The 14,400-nt window shown below is 41.1% G+C and overlaps 1 long non-coding RNA gene across 2 annotated transcripts; it reads left to right on the forward strand.

Annotated features, from left to right (window-relative positions):
- Positions 1–776: 776 nt before the first annotated feature.
- On the forward strand, positions 777–7,430 carry LOC146761380 (uncharacterized). Of its 2 annotated transcripts, none has more exons than XR_014943953.1 (3): positions 777–1,033; positions 2,801–3,027; positions 4,117–7,430. It is a non-coding gene; the product is annotated as an uncharacterized LOC146761380 (long non-coding RNA). The 2 variants fall into 2 exon arrangements; XR_014943952.1 differs by having other exon boundaries at positions 778–1,033; positions 2,801–3,045.
- The last annotated feature ends 6,970 nt before the right edge of the window (positions 7,431–14,400 follow it).

Genomic DNA, 14,400 nt, shown 5'->3' on the forward strand with positions numbered 1-14,400 from the left:
GAAGCTGCAGGCTCTTTCCCCCCTCCCTATAAGGTAAGGACATGTGTGGACTTGAATTTATTAATTTATTTAAGGAAATGGCAGTCAGCTCAGACCAAGTTGAGCATTCAAGATTTATTTCTCCTTGCCATCAACCTTACCATCATTTCCCCTTGAAGCCTGACTTCTTATTAGCGTTACTCTCCTTGCAAAATGAAAGTCATTTTGTTTATGCCATGGGAAAAAATATATAATCTCTTTAAGTGCATCAACAATATCAACATATAACAAATAATACTGAATAGGCAGCAAAATCAGAAGCCACTGTGCCAGCAGTCCCTGCTGTGAGTGACACGCAGACTGCTGCTAAGAACCTCCTGCTGTACCCTGGCATGTAGGAGTGACACTTCTGAAAAGCTCTTTTTATACTATGTAATGTTCCAGACATCCTTGGTAGCACACTGTGGGCACCATGCTATCAGCAGAGTTTCTGCTGTTATGAAATGCTCTTTAAATGCCCTAAAGTCCTGTGAGGCTGACCATGAAACACTGCATGATTATCCGATATCCCAAAGCACTCTTCCTGTAAGGCAGGTATGGGGACAGAAAGAAGAAAGGGGACATGCAGCTATGTCCTTGGTGCCACACCAATCTACCTTGGCACCAACCCCCACCTCTTCCTCAGTCTGGACTCTCTCTGAAACTGGGAAGAAAAGCAGATGCTGACCCCTCTGAGGGAGGAGCCTCATGAGAAGGCATTGGAGAAAATGGAGAGCTCTGTTTGGGGACTGTAGCCAGGGGGCTTGCGTTGCTCCCAGCAGATCTCACTTTTACAGACAACTTAATCCTAGACAGCATGCGCTAGCCCAGGCAGGAAGAGTAACTGAACCCACAGGGAAGGATTTAGTATAGAGAAATAAATTCTTCTGCTATGTGGTGGCATGCAAGATGGGGTATTTTTAGCCTCCCTGCTCAGTATCCATAGACAGCAGCTGCAGTACTGAAGGCAGTGTGGAAAGAGCTGCAAAGAAGCTGAGTACAAGGGGGCAGCCAGGTCAGTGACATGGGGCTGTGGAAACAAAACTAAAGGTCTTGGGATAGCATTTAGGTGAGAAATTATGACAGTTCAAAAGATTTGGTGGTGCCTCTTGGCTCAATGATCTAGTTGCAGCTGGCCAGTTTCAGGGCTGACTATCAACCAAATCTTTTCTTATTGCCTGCTTTATGATCTTGGGCTGTAGTTTTCATAACCCCGGAAAGAAGATAGTTGAGTTTGTTGTTGCTGTGCTTGTGCAACTTTGACCAAGGTTTTGCTGTTACTGGAGATGAAATAAAAGTGTTCTCTTTGTCCTTCCATGCATTCAACTTAAAGTCAGGGGGTACAAAAACAAAAGTGTATTTTTTTCCCCTTTGTTGACAAATTGTGAATTATTATTCTGATTACAGCAGATTGTTTTGGTAGTTCGTTATGTTTCTCAAAAGGATAATTCAGATTATACTGGCCAACCCAAGCATTTTATACTCTATGTGCTTAGTTTCTTTTTAGTTGGGGTCACTTTTAAAATGAAAAACATCGTTTTGAAACAAAGTTTTAAGTTTCATTTGGAAAATGTCAAAACATTTTTAATGGGCTTTTTTCTTTTTCTTTTTTAACAGATACTTAAAAAAAATAATTGCTGAAACAAGAACTTTGGATTTTATTTTTTTTAAGATTTTTTGCCTTTTCTCCATTTAATTCTCTATTTTGAGAGAATTAAATCTTCTAAGAAAGTTTCTTAATCCTAAACAGATTGTAAAACAAAGAAAAGTAAAAGAAAAAAATTACGGGATCAGCCCATTTTATATCAGCTAAACCATGACCTTTCTTGCCACATAAATGAACAACCGAGAGCAAGTAATGGGGATTAGATGTCCTTGAGAGACAATGCTCTTCTTTTTGCAAAAGGAGAAAGTTGTCAGAAGTAGTAGCTAATGTACAGGATAATACATGAGAATGGTCATATTGCTTTGAAGAGCAATACTGAAGTGGGCAAAAAAAAAGTGCTGGACCTAGGAATATTTCTGTCCTTTATCCCCATGACCAATTATGCAGGCTTTGCAAGCTGCCAACAGTTGTGCAAGCAGTTGTCATAGGGAAGGTATTTCCATTTTAGCAGAAATTTGTTTGCTTTTTTTTTTGAGACCCTGCACCATGGTACTGTAAACCTCTCAATTCCAAACTTGCAATGCTCTAACACAAACACTGAAGTAATATGACTTGACTATCCATATTCCCTGCTATGTTCACAAAATACTTTGCTGTTTACAGTAGAAAGCAAAATAGGTTTATGAACATTATCTTGTAGCCAAGGCCTTTCAGTAACTCCCAGCAAGGAAAAATCAGGATTAGAGATAACGTTTAGTTCTCTGCTGTTGAGTTCTTCCTTCTCCCCTTGCTCTGTCCCCGCCTGACACACAAATGCACGCACCAACAGTAATTAAATCAATGGGAATTAATCATATCCTCTGAAAGAAAAGTGGGCTGGTAGTTCGCCTTTTCTGCATGATGGAATAATAAAATCAACTTCAGAAACCATTTGTGATTGTTCTTGTCACAGACTTTTGGCCAAATTAATCAGTATTACATGCAGGCAAATCCGGAACCGTTCCCTCAACTTCATCTTCCAGCCCAGAAGGCATATGCAATGCATTCATTGTATGTGGTACGTTTCACAAACACCATGGAAACATCACAGAAATTTCTTAAACTATCACAAATTTCTCACTGACCTCAAAATCAGACTAAAATCCTTTCTTTGTTGTTTCTTGGGACATTTTACAGCTTGCAGCAGGAAGGAAGAGGTTCCAGAATAGTAGGAGACCACTACCAAGTTCTTCAATACAGAAATTATGCAGATAAAAAAACAAAACAAACAAACAAAAGAAAGAAGTCTCTACTGCTGTCCCACAAGAAGGTGCTTTCTTCCATTTCAACAGGTCTCTAGAGGAAACAGGAAGCCAGACCTACCTCCATATCTTCAGGAGTCCAGCAGGTCCAAGTATCCCCAGGTTCCCCATTTCTCCTTGGTATAGTAGCTCCTAGATGACCCATAATCACTCCCCAGTTTAGTTATTCCTGTTCCCAAGTTAAATACACATCAATAACTAGCTAGGAATCAAACTGTTTTTGTCATTAAATTAACCAATATACATTCTGAGTTCCATGCACACACAGCAAATTAACACACTCCTCAACTAATTACTGCTTGCCAAAGGCATAGATAGGGAACTGCTGGCACCTGTGGCAGCAGCAGAGGAAAGCTCCTCACTTGACTGACATCAGCTTCCCTCTCCCCAGCCACATGACAGTAAGAAGTGCTGGCTTTGAGGGTCTTTTTTTCCCCCACTCCCTTTTTCTTCAGTTCTGCACACCAAATACTGGGATGTGTGGTACGTGTGTGGCATAGATCAGGAGCCAGGCTGGGAGTCATTACTGTTCTGTTCCCTGGCTGAATGAAGCAGACTGATGATGCTCCAGGAATGGACAGCTAGCAGCTACCTTTCTGTACTGAATGGGCTGTAGGATGAAGTTGTGGAGCTCCTAACAGGCCAAGCCCCTTGACAACTGGCCTGCAGTGAACTACAAGAGAAACAGGTCCATGACTATTTGCAAGTTAACTAGTGTTGAATTCTCACTCCTGCAGCCATCCCAAATACTATGGTGTCTTTGTCCCACAGCTTGGCAAACTTCTCTATTCTTTGTCAATAGGAAGAAACACAGAAATTTAAAAAATAATAATAATAAAGATCCCAAGACCAAATGCAAAAGCTGATAATAGAGAATATGAGTTCCACTGGGACCTAAGAAGTAGGTACAAGTCAGAAATCAAATCCTTGATTTAAGAAAGTTAATACAATTCTTATTAAATATTAATGAACAAGGCCATAGTCCATTGTTTCCCTGGTGAGTACAAAGCAAAATTAAATCCTTTAAGACATTCTTCTCCCTGTAATCTGATTGATAGGGGTTAATTTTAAGATTAATTTTTTGCCATTTGATCTGTATATTTCAGATGGTTTACATAACATACTCACCGCTGGCATTTCACTATGTTAAGTTTTTGGTTTGTTTTTTATTTGCTTGTTTGTTTTTTGCAGAGACTGCCCACAGAAACATTTTTTTCCCTTCCTCAGAGAAACTGACTTCTGGCACTAACACTCAGGCTACCGGAATGCAGTCACACTTTGTTGCTGATGTACAGTGTGATCTTCAAGAAGTCATTTCATTTTGCAAAATTTACATACAGTTGCCTCCAGCTTCTCCTCAAAAATAGGTGTGCATGTGGAAGGATCGTTTAACTCGATGCCTTGCCATCCCTGCAGAAAAGCATCCAAGTGCCTATCAAAATGGTGCGCTTTGGAAAGAGAAGGGCCAGAAGTGCACCTCACCCATAACCTCACAGGGCACGTGATTTCTTTCCTCTGCTTCTAGTGACAATTTACTTTTGCTGTGACTCAGTGACAAGGGAGTAACGGTACCCTTCTAATGCCACAATTCACAGAAAGGCAGTGAAAGCTGTTATTCTTTTTCCTGATCCACTTGCCTATGTAGGAGAGTGCTCAAGTGTGTCTCTGCAGGACTGGATGGCCAGCTGTGATGAGGAAACCTAGCCCTTCAGAGAGTAATGAGGGGAAGAAAAGCAGTCCCACCCTTTCAGATCAGCCAAAGGCTCCTCTCCAACAGGAAGTCTAGGGCACCCTCTTCCCTGGCGTGCCATCAGCTTCCATAGTCCTTGTGAAAACTCATTGGGCTCTTTGTCTGAAGGGTGCTTAGAGAAGACAAAGCATTATTTCATTTTCAAGGACCTTAAATATTCTGCCTGTCTATGGCCTTGATCAGCCTCAACTTTTCTTTTTCTTTTTTTTTTTTCTTTTTTTTTTTTTTTTTGTAGCCCTGCCATATAAAGTTATTGTTCACTTACTGGAGCTAATTCCTTTTGATGAGTTTCATGCCAAATACAGCTTCTCGAATACTCGTTATGGATGCTGGCTTTGCACATGAGGGGAAAAAATACATGGATGCATGGTACACTCATCTTGCAGTAAATTAAAAATGAAAGCCACTCAGTGGCTGCTTTGGACGTGCATAGGCATTTTTTGTGTTGTGTTTGTTTTGGTTGGCAAAGTAGGAAACTGAGCATCCTTAAGGTTAAGAAAATGCACGTGGACAGGGCATGATATTGTGAAGAGCATCTTGACCTGAACCTGTGATTAAGCAAAAAGGAAATAGCATTTGGAAAACAAGCAAAGAATTACTAAGATATTCAGGGCCTTGGAGGGAGAAATCTGCTTTCACTTTTCCTGGCATTTTGCCTGTCAAATTACGAGCTTATTTGTGGTGCTAAATGCTTTGCTTGTGTCTTAGAAAGCTTCAGGAACTTCAGGCTTTTTTTTTTTTTTTCCAGTGGAAGGCAGAAGTCATTAATGATTCCAAAGGTTAAGAAATTGGCACTGTCAGAAGCTGGCACTCATAATTTATTTATCAGCTGAAATCACCGTGGGCTCCCAATGTGCAAGATTCCACCCTTGACTGCCTGCCATCCCCAGAGACCATTCTACATTTGCCCATGTATGCATGCAGGCATCAACCTGTGTATAACATTATTACATGGTCTAGCTCTGGGCAGAGATATCAAATCAAATGTCTTTGCTGGACTTCTTTGAGCTCAGAATGGTTAGCTCTGGCAAAGGCTATATATTTATAGATCTATATGTCCTAGATGCACATAAAGCTGGTGTGTCCTGTGCTACTAAGGTCAGCCCCATATTCCTGTGGTCTGTGATTAAGTGATCCCTGTGGAGCTGGCATGAGAGTGAGAGACAGCCGGCCTAGTCCCCTCTACACAGAACCTTGGGAATCGGGACCTTTAATGACTGTTGTCGTTTTTAGCACAATGTCACACGGCTTCAGAAAGCACTGTGTGAATTACAAATGCAGGGACATCCCTGTTTTGCATTTTGCAGTCTGTAGAGCCATGAGAGACTATAGGACAAATAGAGAGGGTCCTTCTGGCTCAGTTACCAGCCCTGATGCTGCCTAAAAAAGAAGTCTGGTTCCACTGTGCCTGTGTCACCTCTGCACTGGCGTGCACAGTGCCTGGGGCAGATGGGAAGGAACAGAAGAAACACATCTCTTTCTCCTTTTCTGCCCTGCCTTTAACCTGCTGCTTCTGATTACCACCAGAAGGGCCTCTCTGAAGTGCTAATGTGCCAATGACCCTGTGGAGGTGAATAACCTCAGCCCTTTCACCCAAAATGAAGTAGATCCTCTGGACCAGATCAACCTTTTATCTTCATCTTTCAGAGACTTTGTTAGAGGGCAGGTTAGTGCATCAGCTTAGAAAATCGTAACCATTGAGATTAGAAAGTATTGCCTGCTTAGGCACTTGCTTAGGCAATTAAATGTAGTGAATTTTCCACTACAGTGATATCCAGAGAAATCAAGAATCAAGAAAGACTCTGCTTGTCTTTCAAATCAAACCTTTTTGAGATAGCACAGGATGGAAAAAATTGGAAGAAATTACAAGTAACTTTGTATTAAAAATCACAATTAGTTGTCCCTATCTTTCAGCTTGTCCTTTATCTTTTTTCTCTGTTTAATTTAAAATATTGATTCCTTAAAAGAAAAAGGGAACTTTAAAAGAAAGTATGGAACAAACTTGTTAAAAATATAGGTGAAAATTCACTGCTTGTTTGTGGAAATGAGTGCAGAAAATCAAAAAGTGTTCTGGCAGAGGAAGAAATGAATTTACTGAGGTATCACCCTGTAGCAGTGCATGAAGGCCTCTAATGAGAGCATGTCCCAGTATGCTAAGTAGTCCTTATCTACATGGGGAAGATGTGTTTCCTGACACCTTCTGAAATCTAAAGATGCAGCAACAAAGCACAGAGGCTTCTCTTTTACCAGCAGGAGAAGAAATGCACTGAGAAATCAGGCCTCATACCTCAAAGCTTAGAGCTCAGCAACTTTGAAGAGTGTTTGTAGTCTGACTTATCCCAGTGCCTCAGAGCTGCATCCACAGTGCCCATGTCTTCAGGCACAGGCCAGCAACTAATTAGATGATGGCTCTCATATCCTCTTGCATGTATCACCCATACACCATGCACTGGGACATGGAGCTCACTATCTGAAAAGCCCCTAGCACTCAGTTCATGCTAGATAAATAATAATGGCATTAATGGAATAAAATATTAACATAAAAGACTAACTTGTAATTTCTTCATTGCATGATTCAGGCTTACAGCATCTTCTTTTCTCAAAGAGAGACTGCTTGAAAGGATCAAGAACAGCCCCGCGAAAGTGGGAGGAAGGGACATTTATATAACAATAAGCCTTTCCCCCCTTAATTTTCTCAGTTGGCTGCACAGTCTTCTCCTGTCTTTTGATGAGATCTCTTAATAAAAACATTAAAAGGATGAGCTTAGGTGGCTTTATTTCCAGTAATAGGATGGTATGAGACCAATGAGAAAACTTCATTTCTTAAAACCTCCCTGCTGAAATCTACCCTACCTCAGCATTTATCAGCTTCTCTGCTTTATTGTCTAGTTAAAATGGAAATAGCTCAGCTTCAGCTTTTACTCATCAAGGCATGTGGATGACAATGTCAACTGACACCAGTTTTCATAAGCTAAAAAAGCTGCCTGGGGTAAGCAGCAGCGAGACCAATCAGATTTAGTGATTAATATTTCTTGCTTCAGAAAAGATAAGTACACAAATGCAGTTAAAATTAGACCTCACTGGAAAAGATAGTTTGAAAGAATAGTTGGGCAGAGATCAGGTTTATGAATGAAGGACCAGTGGCTTGATTATGAAGTTGTATGTTCCTGTGCAGAAATGAAGTTTTCTGATTATGTTACACAGACAGACAAGCATCAAAAAATAGAATAAGGAGATGCTTCACATTGCCTTGTAGCCGTATTTATTCCCTGACCATTAGAAAGAGAGGCCTTGGTAGTTCCACAGTAATGACTTGCACCAACTCCAGCAAAAAACATTTCCTCCTCCTCTTCATCTCTGACGAAGGTGATAACACATTCACTTATTCTACTTTTTTATTCTTTTCACCTACCAGCAGCTTTTATTTTGCCTTACTTGCCTGGCCACCTGAAAGAAATGCTTACCATCTTACAAACTGGGCTCACAGAGTTTGACTGAGAAGGTGTTACATCAGTACTAGACCAGTGCACCGTCAAAGTGGAACAGTCCAGCTGATGAACAGGGAAACTCCAACCACTAGGTTCACGCTGGTGACTTTGGTATGCTAATGCTGAGAATAGCAGAGGCTTGTATCAAGTTCACTGTCTCTTCTGGAGTTTTATTTTAGAATATTTAGTCTTCAAAGATGTAAAAAGAGCAAAGGCCCTTTCTCCTGCCTTAACATAACCTTTGAAACAGGGAGCCATGCTGAGAACTGCCATAGGGATGAAACATCCCTTTATACAAGCACACAGCTCTTTTCAGCTTTCACAACGCTTGCCTTTCCTAGGCTCTTACATGAGGAAAAGAGTGAAAGGGAATGCTGTGGCCCTGAATGTTAGATATGATTGCAAACTGTAGCCTACCTTCTGTGGCTGCGCAGAGATAAGCCAGATGCATCCAACTTAAGCCAGATGCAAAAAACCCTGGATAGCCTTTGCTGTCCCAAAGACACAAATATGGTGGTAAGCTGTAATATCTTCTCATTCAGAAGCCACTACAGCCTGTGTGTATGAGATGCCTTCGGCAAGTCAAACTTATGCTATGAATATGAAGCATCTCTCACCTTGCTATTTCCAAGATAGAAGCTGTTAGGAGAACAGAGCACAGAGTGAGTTCTGCTGATAGCTATATGGTTTATACAGTTTCAGATCCCCATGCTAATTCTGACTAGCCCTGGGACTGTAGCACACAGTTATCAGGAGCTAAGGTGGTCCTTCACAGAATGCTAAGGCTTTCTGAGGCAGAACTTTCTAACAAAAGATAAAGAAAGAAAGAAAGAAAGAAAGAAAGAAAGAAAGAAAGAAAGAAAGAAAGAAAGAAAGAAAGAAAGAAAGAAAGAAAGAAAGAAAGAAAGAAAGAAAGAAAGAAAGAAAGAAAGAAAGAAAGAAAGAAAGAAAGAAAGAAAGAAAGAAAGAAAGAAAGAAAGAAAGAAAGAAAGAAAGAAAGAAAGAAAGAAAGAAAGAAAGAAAGAAAGAAAGAAAGAAAGAAAGAAAGAAAGAAAGAAAGAAAGAAAGAAAGAAAGAAAGAAAGAAAGAAAGAAAAAGAAACAAAAAAAAACCCAAACAACCAGAAAGTTAGATCCAAGAGAGGGCTTAGAAACAGAAAAAGAAGCCTTTGAAAAGGGAGTGAACAAGAACAATGGAGGAACAGCCCAGGTGGCAGAAGAGCAGAAAGAATCCCACTAAATAATGAAAACTTGAAGAGTGAGAGACAGGTCTGGCAGAACAGAAGCAAAGAGAGACCGGGCTTCGAAGCAGGGAAAAAAAAAGTCACAAAAAGCAGAGGATGAAGTGTTAAGAGCCAAAAGGGGCCAGGTAGGGCACTAAGATCAAAGAGACTGCTGTGTAGAAGTTGAAAGCACAAGCAGGATGTAAAAGTCATGGAGAGATTCCATCCCAGGGTAACTCCAAAGATGAGGTTTTGAGGTTTCACAACACCAGGCAATAAAAGTTTGACTTGGTTACCTAAAAAGGAAAAAAATATATCAATCACTGCCTTTACCAGAAATCTTGCCAGTGTTTGGAGCACAGGAGTGCTACTGTATTCTTTATATCCTATACATATAAGTACACGTATATATACACATATAGGCATCCTATTGTGCCCAGATTAGATGGTGATTCCTTAATATCACACATTTAGGTCAGTACAGAGCCCTCTGGAGTGACAGAAATAAATCATGCTGCTTACAGTTGATGCATACAGTTGCTTGGAGTATTTACAGTGCTCTGACAGTGAGATGATGATTAGAGAGGAATTAGATCATACAGACACTTACATATTAAGAGATAAATTTTACATCACAGGTCATGGCTTTCAAAAGAGCTTGGTCTGCATTTGGGCATGTAGAAAAGTGGTGAGACTTCTTTGGATGCATTTGAAACATCTCCAGATTGAAATAAAATGAAATGTTCATTTGGGGGTGGTAAAGATTTATGGTGAAGCCTGAAGGTCAATGTAAATTAGAAAGCTGGATTCCTTTTCTCTCCATCGTGTGCTCTTAGTCCTTCTAATTTATACTCCCTACCCCCCAAAGGATTAGCAAATAATTTCGTAATATTTAAATGGGTTGTCAATACATAATGCAGTCAGTTTTAGCTTATGAGTTTCAGCTCAAAAGCATTAGTGGTCCATGCAAGAACTCTGAAAGTCATACTAGTAGCAGACCAGAGCTTCCAGTCATAAGCACAGCAGGGGTAGCTCCAATGACTTTACACTTAGTTCATGATTAATACATGTTTTTCATAATATGTCTCTCCTTCATCTCTCCTCTCCCTTCTGCCTTCTACCTGTTCTGACATCGGATTCTGCTTTCATGTGGTTTGTCTTGATTAGAGCAAGAGAGTGTGTATGCAGGGGGGTGTATGCTTTTGCGCGTGCACACAATGGAAGATGGTGAGCTTCCACCCTCTGAAAGCAGCTTTTCATTCTTGTCAAGACAAACCCACAGTGAAGTTCAGAAGTCATTGCTGTTAGACAGGAAAAGGGCCAGTTCAAATCTGTCACTCCATCAGAGCATGGTATTCCCCCCCCCAGTAAAGGTCACTTTGAGAGAAGAAATGAAAGGATTCAATACTTGAACTTATACATAAAGCCAAGCAACTTATTTACTATGCAGTGACCCTGTAGTGACCTCATGCACAACATATGCAGCTCCCACTGGCATCAGCTGGTGTCATGAGTACAGATCAAGAGAACAGTATTGCTGTGCTAAGGGAATACACAAAGTGCTTCTTGTGCTTTACTTTTACAAATCCCATATGCACCTTTCAATCAGTTTTTATCAACATTAATAAAGTATCGAGCTGAACTTTGAAAGATGTGCTTTTATTTTCATCCAGGCATTACTAATGCTGTTTCTCAAGGCACAATGAGTAAGATACATACACCAAAGGCAAGGAAAAGTTGTTCAAGCTGTGCTGTCTTTTACCTTGAACAAGCATGTTCACAGCAATGCTCTTAAATAAATTCCAATCTGAGTGATCGTTTGCTTGAAAGTGAGGAATAAGCAATTTTTATTTCTTTTGAAATACACTGCAGGCCAAAGGGATAAAGTAAAACTTTTCTTACACTGAACTTGTTGCTGTTAGTTCTCAGAAAAGAACATAGTTCAGAATGTAAAGAAGAAAACTGACAATCCACATCTTTCTAAGGCACATCATGGTTACTGGCTTTGCAGGACCACTGTTTGAATCCTTGTTTTGTATCACTGCATATACACAGCTATGCTGTCACTGTGCAGATATATATATATATACGTACATATATTAACAAAATCAACATCCAAATCCGAATTAAAAGGGAAATCCAAATAAATTAATCGACCTCCCTCATGGTTTACCTGCCTCCTTGTCACCATCGTGCCTGCTGTGCAGGGGCAGAGAAGGAGAGTGAACAATAAAAGCAACCCCCCCAGATCTGAAAAGCTAAGGCTATTTAACAGATAGAAAACAATCTCACTTGACTCTGGGGTTTCTAATGCAGTTCTTTTAAAATAATGCTCCCCTGTTTCCTGCAAACCAAGTTTATAATTCTAGTGTAAAACAGCAAATCTATCAGCCTGACATAAAAAGCTATTTTCTTTCACCCCCCTCCCTTCGTATTTCCCCTCCTCAATCGAAAGCATTTGCCTCCGGTGCCTCAACAGTAGCTATGACCGTGTCTTAATGAAAAAAGATGTATAAAATATTACCATAACCTCAGAGGCATGAGTAAAGCCCTTATTAGGATTCGGGACCTACAGCTGGAACCGCCGGCTCGGGCTGGGAGATAAAGTTAACTATTGTTAGCTCACAAGTGGCTCAGACTTCCTGGCAACTGAAGTGAATTACTCAGCCCTTTATGCAGGGTTTCAGAAACAGTTCACTGTTTCACAACAAAAAAGGCATTCAGGCAGGCATTCAGGCTGGGAGAGATGGTCTCCCCAGGCTCTAGAAAGCTAGCTTTAAGACAGTGAATGGACACAGGAGCCTCATAAGTGAATGACCACTGTGGGAAAGGGTGATGATGTCAGCCTGAATGCATTTCCAATGGTTTTGTCCCACTTTTCATCGCTTTTGCTCTCTCTCTCACTCCCTTTCTCTGCCTCAGCCTGTCCCCTTCCTGTTCTTTTCAGGCCATTATTTTAAAATTTGAGACCTTGCATCAGCACCGAGGGCCCACTGCAACATGGTTGCCATGGCAATGCTTCTCTACACTTTTGTTTGCATATAAAATATCTGGGGGGCCGGGAAGGGGGGTGAAAAGGAGATGAAAAAGTGAGAGGTGGAGGGAGGAGTTTCAGCGCCCTGTGGCTGGTGCTGGGTCTGAGGTGGGAGCAGGAAAATGGGGGGCACAGGAGGGGAACTGGTGAAAGCAGCAGGGATTTGGGGTCCTTTGAATAACAAATTTGTAATCCTTCACACTGCCCATGTTTGAAAGGATCGGCACTTTTGAAGGTCTAGGGAAGAATCAGAATAATGTTCTTAGCTAAGCCTTCGGAAAGAACAGAGCTGTGCTTTGGAAAACATACCCAATTACATAAGTTTATCAAAAGCTTTCAAAGGCTCCACTGTCTTTGACCAAAACGGGAAAAAAAAAGAAAAAAAAAAAAAAAAAAAAAAAAAGCAGAGTGATGAAAGGGAAAGAAGGCTCCTGAGAACATTTGCTCATGGTAGCAGCCAACTGGTAGCTAGGCCAACATCTCTCAGCCTGCATAGCCCACCACCCCAGCCTGTGTGGTCCACCATCCAGGCCTCCCCATGCTATCCACACACCCTGGCTAGCATTTTGCAAGAACCAGCTGGACATGCATGCCACCAAGGGAACATGGAGCAAGGAAATCACTATATATATCTTGAGAGTAATATCACACTGCTCTGAACTCTTCTGACCTGAAAGCTCACCTGGTTTGGTGAAGGAAGGCTCACCTTCCTACCCTCCATGAAATACTTGCTATTCATAGGGATAAAAGTATGCAGGCTCGGCTAAGCCTGTCTTGAGGCAAAATTACCGGATGACAGCATTGTATAAGCAGAAAACATTAAGTTAGGGCTTAGCACCTACCAGGCTCCTGGTGTGCTAGGGTTTGGTGCTGGTGTGCCCATGATCCCAGGTGTACAGGAGTGTCTTAGCAGCAGTCCCCCTCAGGTGATGCTCTCCATCTGCCTCAGTATAAACCTATTTCACTGGGACCGTCTTTACAGACAAAAGAAAAAAAAAAAAAAAAAAAAAAAAAGGTAGCATCTGCCAATGTCTAATCAACACAAGTTTCCAATTCTGCTGCAAATAAGTGCAGCATAGACCAGGGTAGCTTTATGGTGCATAAAAGCAGCAAGAAGGGGCTGCTGGCTTCACCTTAGCTGTCTTTATATTGGTGCTTTCCTTTACCATCAAAGGGCACTCTGCCTTCTACCCTCAACTGCAGATACACTTTGTGCCCTTGCTTACAGAGGGTAGGACTGTTCTTGCTTACGGTGAGACAATCTCTGATGAACTCATGCTGCCTGTGAAAACCCCTCTTTTAGCCATCTTTTCCCTTCCTGGTTAGCTCAGGCTTTTGTGAATAATGCTGATATGAACAGTTCATTACAGATCAATTCATTAGCTTTAATAAACTCACCTAGTGCCAATAAGAAAGTTCCTTTACACAGACTTCAGCCAAAATAAAAACAGCAGGACTTTTAATTGATAAAGGTGTTTCAGTATCATTAATCACATAGACATGCCCACTGAGAATGTATGTGGTGCCTGTGTCTCCACAACCGCAGGGACTAAGGTGCTAACTCCTTGACACTGGTACCATTCACCTAAATTGTTAATCTACTGAAGATAAATAGGTGTTAAGAAAAACACCAGTTTTAAACTGCCTGCCTGAGGTGTTTTCCCAGCTTCCCTCCACTTGTGTCCTCTGACTTCATCATTTCATCAGTGTTTTTTTGTTTGTTTGTTTGAACTGTCTTCCCAGTTACCTCTGGTACACATTAAGCAAGTCTGATCTGTCAGAAGCTTACAAGCATTGCAGAGCCTCAAAGGCCCTGGTGTGAGGCCCTCCTATACCATCCAGTATTGCATTGCAGAACCCCAAAGGCCAAGCTGTCCAAGAAAGATCCCCCCACATTCCCTCCCCACCCTAGAAAAAAAAAAAAGGATACTTTCCACACACTCCCACAGAAAAATATTTTGCTGTGTTCAAATGACTTCTT

This window comes from Coturnix japonica, chromosome 3, assembly GCF_054131305.1.
Source record: "Coturnix japonica strain WE chromosome 3, WE-NBRP24, whole genome shotgun sequence".
In the NCBI taxonomy this organism is placed as follows: domain Eukaryota; kingdom Metazoa; phylum Chordata; class Aves; order Galliformes; family Phasianidae; genus Coturnix; species Coturnix japonica.